Source organism: Gekko japonicus, unplaced genomic scaffold (genome assembly GCF_001447785.1).
Source record: "Gekko japonicus isolate JY-2015 unplaced genomic scaffold, Gekko_japonicus_V1.1 scaffold2401, whole genome shotgun sequence".
Lineage (NCBI taxonomy): Eukaryota > Metazoa > Chordata > Lepidosauria > Squamata > Gekkonidae > Gekko > Gekko japonicus.
This window is the reverse complement of record NW_015174344.1, coordinates 240,712-247,561: the sequence shown is the minus strand read 5'-3', so window position 1 is coordinate 247,561 and position 6,850 is coordinate 240,712.

Here is a 6,850-nt window from a genome sequence, read left to right as displayed (position 1 = left end):
ATTAGCATATTAGGCCACACCCTGATATCACATGTCATTAGCATATTAGGCCACACCCCCATGTTACCAGAAGTGTGGTCATCCAGCCACACCCACCTTTTGCTTCTTATTCTGTTTACTTTGTTGTCAAAACCCAGGGCTTTTTTTGTAGCAGGAACTGCTTTGCATGTCAGGCCACACACCCCTAATATAGCCAATCCTAATGAGTTTCTGCTGTTAGGTGTGGCCTATTATGCTAATGAGTTCCTGCTGGGCGTGGCCAACTCAGGAGCCAGCCGGAACTCCGTTCCTGTGCGTTCCCGCCCAAAAATAACCCTGCTGTGGAACCATTATTTAAACCATGAGGTAACTTTTTTTAAAAAGAGTGTTTATGTGGAGGCTATCACATGTCCTGTTTATGGCCAGATCAATTTGGGTTGACCTCATGGATGCCAGCATGGTTTATTGGTTAAGAGCAGTGCACTCTAATTTGGAGAACCAGGCTGGATTGCCCACTCCTCCACATGAAGCCTGCTGGGTGACCTTGGGCCAGTCACAGTTCTCTCGCACCCTCTCAGCTCCACCTACCTCACAAGGTGCCTCTTGTGGAGAGATGAAGGGAATGTGATTGTAACCCACTTTGAGATTCCTTGAGTTAGAGAAAAGTGGGGCATAAAAACCTACTCTTCTTCCACTTTATGAGCTCCCCCAAGCTCTCCTTGATGAATCAGACAAGTTCAAGTTGTTTGAACTTCAGTCTGAGAAGAGCTCAGGGAGCAAACCCGTTTCTTAAAAAAAATAAATCATTAAAGTAGACATAACAAGTATCTCACTCCACAAAAGAAATACACTAATCAACCCGAAGCACATAGCTGCTGCCGAAAGTCTGCCGAAAGTCTGTGTTTTGTAGGCATCTCTTCTGGAAAACAACAGACACTCTTTTATAGTTAATTCCGACATTCTTTCTGGCAAGATTTTTATTTGCGACTTGATAAAATCAACCCAAGTTGACCAAGATGGTAAATCAGAAAGAGACCAAACTGATAATGAACACTCAAGACAGCTTTGCAGAAAGATAAGCCCCGATTCAATTGCCTTTCTTCCAGTCCTCCTCTCCCCCAACCCAACTCCATGCATGTTTACAAGGTTTCCCACTAGAAATCTTGTGCAGATGTGGAAACATTGAAAAATGGATGTCGATGGGTAGCCATGTTGGTATAAAGCAATCGAACAGTGGCACCTTTAAGCCCAACAAAGTTTAATTCTGGGCATAAGCTTTCCTGTGCATGAAGAAATGTGCATGTGCATAAAAGCTTATACCCAGAATTAAACTTCGTTACTCTGAAAAGTGCCACTGGTCAGATTACAAAATGGTTTCTTTAACATTCCAAGTGGAAGAGTTCCTTGGGTAAAAACAGTTATCCACGTAATATATCTGGGTTTAAAAAGTGTGACAGAAGTCCATTTTGAGCTGCAAATTAGCTATGTTTGGGCAACATCTATATTCACACATTGACTGAAAGCACTTGTGCAAACTGGAACTTAAAAGGGCCCACTCCTATAAACTACTTGATAAGAATAACTTTTTTCCTCTGCTGCTAAAGCAGCATCAAGAGAGGAAGGAAGCCAGGTTGCCAACCTCCAAGTGGGGCCTGGAGATCTCTCAGAATTACAACTGCTCTCCAGACTGGAGATATCAGTTAACCCGGAGAAAGTGGCTGCTTTGAAGGGTGGACTGTATGCAATTATACCCCTCTGAGGCCCCTCCACTCCTCAAACTCCTCCTTCCCTAAGCCCCACCCCTAAGATCTCCAGGAATTTCTGAACCTGGAGTTGGCAACCTTATTAGCAACACCCTAGCAACACTTGGAAGAGTTCACTTTTTAACCGGCATTCAGCATAGTCCTAAATTCTACTGCATGCATTTTAAGCATACACTCATTCTTGCACTTGGACAAATTTTGAGCCCGGCAGCACCTTTAAGACCAACAAAGGTTTATTCAAGGTATGAGGTTTGGTGTGTACACACTTTTCTTCATACTCTGAATAAATCGTTGTTGGTCTTAGAGGTGCTGCCGGGCTCAAAATATGTTCTGCTACTTCAGACCAGCATGACTGCCCACCTGGATATATTATTCTTGCACTGTTTTCTGATGGTGGTCACCCTCCCACATTTGCTATGTACCCAATTGCCATGTACCCAGTGCCATGTACATTGCCCACTGCAGGAGCAGGACTCCCAGCTTCCCTTCCAAATGCTGAGGTCTTGCCTTTGAGTGTCCTGCTGCCCAGTTTACTGCCTTGTGCGCCCCTGGAGGAATAGCCACTTGCCAACTGCCTCCCTCCCTCCTGGTGCTCTTTTTGAAATAGCATGTCCAAGATGGTGGAGGTCTATGTGGTACAGAGAACCCCATCCAGCATCAAAGGTTATAACATATTTATTAAAAAGAAATATGTTTACAAGTATACTTTTAGCACAGCACCATATTTGACCAAGGGATACAAAAGAAATGGGTAAAAACACAATCCTCTGTCCCTGTCTCTATACATGCCCTATCAGATGTTAAAAGAAGTTACAGATATATAGAAAGTTACCATTACCTTGAAACTTCCTTCATCTGTCCAGGCCAAACACATGGTCAATGGGCTATCAGATGTTAAAATATAGGACAGGGTCTTTAGCTTTAAGAAGTTACAGATATATAGAAAGCTACCACTACCTTGAAGCTCCATTCAGCTGTCCAGGAAGTGGTGTCCACTTTTATTGCAAAGCTATAGATGCAGTAACACAGGCACTGTTAAGAATGGCGGCAACCCATGGAGCCTAATAGGATATAGGGTATTTGTATGCACCCCCCCATGGCATGGGCCAATTAGATACCCTCCCGCACGCGGGACAAGTTAGGAAACCGTTAGGTGGCTAAAGCTGGGAACCAGGAGTCTCTCATGGTACATAGGAGACTTCCAGACAACATAACCTCCTCCTGCACATCTGTAGAGATAAGCATTTCAGCACAGGCAGAACAGCAGGGGTAGGAATGCAATAGCAATTAACCAGACACAGAATGAACTCCCCACCCCCCATGGCAGCATAGCTGACACCTCCCTGTTGTAAGGAGTTTTTTTATCACCTCTCTTTGCCCACCCACTGACCAGGTCATGCCAGGTTAAAGAGGTGTTTCCTGGACGTCCCCAGGAATCTCCTCTCTGAAGTCCCTCTAGCATTTCATTCCTCCAAAAATCTCTGTTCCGTGCTTGGAGGGGAGAGAAGGGGGGGAAGCTTGGTCATCCCATTGTCTCTAGCGAGACCTATTAGCATGAAGGCAGAACATGGCGGTGATCCGGCAACGGACGACGAGCGACTCAGGCGGTGATTGATTGGCTCAGGAGACATGGCGACGAGATGACGCGGCGTGGTCGGAGCCAATAGGACGGAGACCAGCGCTGCAACTGTCTCATAACCGTGTGCCGTGGGGATCAACCAAGAAGGAGTCGCTGTGGGAAGAAGAACTGAACTCCCCAACCCCCATGGCAGCATAGCTGACACCTCCCTGTTGTAAGGAGTTTTTTTATCACCTCTCTTTGCCCACCCACTGACCAGGTCATGCCAGGTTAAAGAGGTGTTTCCTGGACGTCCCCAGGAATCTCCTCTCTGAAGTCCCTCTAGCATTTCATTCCTCCAAAAATCTCTGTTCCGTGCTTGGAGGGGAGAGAAGGGGGGGAAGCTTGGTCATCCCATTGTCTCTAGCGAGACCTATTAGCATGAAGGCAGAACATGGCGGTGATCCGGCAACGGACGACGAGCGACTCAGGCGGTGATTGATTGGCTCAGGAGACATGGCGACGAGATGACGCGGCGTGGTCGGAGCCAATAGGACGGAGACCAGCGCTGCAACTGTCTCATAACCGTGTGCCGTGGGGATCAACCCAGAAGGAGTCGCTGTGGGAAGAAGAACCTCGCCGAGTCTCCATCGCCGACTCCATCGAAATAGAATAAGAGCCGAAAGAACAACAGAACTCCGCTGCTTGGGTGCCTGGTAGGCATTTCACCCCTCCCCTTTGCACTGTGGCCCTAGCTAGGTTTAAAATGTCTCTGTAAACCGCTCCGAGTCCTCAGGAAGGAGAAGTATATAAATTGAATGTGTAAGTATGTATGGATGTATGTTCTTAAGAAATAGCTGAGGGGAGCCCAGAAAGCCATTGACTGATTTCCTCCTTCCCAGCCAAGTCTCTGTCCAGAGGGCAACCACCGCCCCCCAAATACGAAGGGTGGGTTTCACTCCTTTCAAACCTCTTAGGAAAAAATGCACTTCTTCACACCGTCAAAAACTAAACACCCAAAAAAACAACATTTCCAAGCTCTAAAAGAAAGGCAGTTCCCTGCAAATATCTGTGATCTATAAAATTATGCCTAGGTGGTGAACATGGCTAGAAAGAACTTTTCCTCCTTTTCTCACAGTGGATCCTAATCAAGTTGATGGGCAATAGATTCGGGACACAAAAGGAAGACAGTATTTATTCAGTGAGTTACTAAATTTGTGGGGTTCACTGGCAGAGGAAGTGGTGACCCCCATGAGATAGGGATGCCAGCCTCCAGGTGGGACCTGGAAATCCCCTGGAATTACAGCTGATCTCCAGACTACAGATACCCATTCGCCTGGAGAAAATGGATGCTCTGGAGGGTGGACTCTATGGCAACATACCCCACTGATGTCCTCATCCTCCCCAGGTGTCAGACTCCTCACAGCATCATAATGAAGTACACGCTTGTAGCAAAGGTTTACTTTATTTGAAGCTTAAGGTGCATAACAGGATCACTGTTCAGAATGAGGGGGGGGACTCAAACGGTCAAGCATGTTATAGTACAATCAAACTACTGAGGCCCAATTGCGGGGTTTCCCGCACGCGCCTTTGGGCTTGAGAACTAACGTTCCTAAGCAGCACATGTTATCTTATTCTCACGGCGTTTCATGAGAGCTTCCTTGCACTAACAAGCACTTGCAACCACCTGTGGCCTTGAGAGATATAATTGTTACGGCGAGCTACATAGACATGCGCATCTACGGTTCTACAGTTAAAAGCAAAAGCAAACAGAAATACAAAACATAATATTTGGCAGCTAATTGACACCAGGCTCCATTCCCAAATCTCTAGGAGTTTCTCAACATGGAGTTGGCAACCTTACCCCCATCCCCCACTAGTGGCCGGGGTGTGTGGTGGGCTGGCAACCCTACCATAAGCATAGATGGCTTTAAAACGGGGTTAGACAGATTCATGGAGAAGAAGCCCATCAATAACCATTAGTTGTGGCGGCTAAAGGGAACTTCCACGTTCAGTAGCAGTAACTCTGAAGAACTGTGCTAGGAGGCAACATCAGAGCTTTGGCCTCTATGTCTTTGTCAGGCCCTGGTACCCCCGGGGCTGGCTTCCGGGGGGTCAGGCTCCTCCAGGGCTTGACGTCTAGCCAGTTCAAGCTGGGTAGACAGCAATGCTCCCTCTAAGCTGTGGAGTCTTGTGAGCAAAAAATTCAACTTTGTGAGCTGCTGGCATTAAAGTGGTGAGCGAGCGATTGGGCTGCTGCAGAAATTAGTTTGCTCTTCTGGAGCCATCCTCCCTGAGCTAAGACAGAAATGTGTGAGTCAGAGACTAAAAAACTGTGAGCTAGCTCACACACACTCACTTAGCCCCTTTCTCCTGCCCATGAGCTTTCTGCCGAGGTCTCTCTGACTTTCCACAGGCCCCTATGACATTCTCGCGCTCTTCCTTCCCGCTGTCTGAGCCTGCAGCTTTAAATCAGCCTCTAGGCCCTGCCTTCCCCCTGAATCCAAAAACAAATAGTAATCACAAGAGAGGTCACAGTCTAACTAGTGGGTGACAAGAAAGCAAGAAACCGTGACAAACCAACGCTAAATACGAATAAAGAGTTGTCTCAGAGACTTGAGAAAATAATACAGAATATTTAGTTTTACAAATCTTTATTCGTATTTAGCGCTGGTTTGTCACCGTCTTTGAGAAAAGAATACAGAATACTTAGTTTTACAAATCTTTATTAGTATTTTGCTTTGGTTTGTCATGGTTTCTTACTTTCTTCCCCCAGAATCCACCAATCCCTGGGTTCCCTTGAAGCAGGGAGAGAAGAAGAAGAAGAAGAAGATATTGTATTTATACCCCGCCCTTCACTTGGAGTCTCAGAGCAGCTTACAAACTCCTTTCCCTTCCCCTCCCCACAACAGACACTCTGTGAGGTGGGTGGGGCTGAGAGAACTCTGACACAAACTGCTCTTTTTTCAAGAACAGCTCGACAGGACTACGGCTTGCCCAAGGTCATCCAGCAGGTGCAAATGGAGGAGTGGGGAATCAAACCCAGTTCTCCCAAATTAGAGTCCGCACACTTAACCACTACACCAAACTGGAGAGAGACTCTCTTGCCCCGTGAGGGATGTTTCTGCAGGCCCCTCCCCTCCCCTATACCCTCAGCCTGGGGCGGGGTGAGGAGATTGCCTGATTTCCCCTCCCTTCCTAGCCTATGTTTCAGCCAAGCCATGTTTAGGCATGGGGCCTCCACCTTGGCCTGCTCTGCCTCTGTCCCTCCCTCTGGTTCTCCCTCTTCTAAATACCTGGGGCTCCATGGCAACAGATCTGCATCCTGGGCTTCGGCCTTCTTCCTGGGCTATCACTGCAGTCCTGCCGTTCCTCCAGTCCGTCCTCCCACCCGGTGCCAGCTTTCCTCCCCTGCTCCCCGTCTTCCTCCACTCGCACAGATTCTGCTGGCATGGGCTGGGAGCCAGACCCCCCCTCCAGGTGAGTCATAATGGGGTGATGTGTACACTGCTGATGCCGCCATGGCCAGGAGGGTCGGGGCATCCCCATC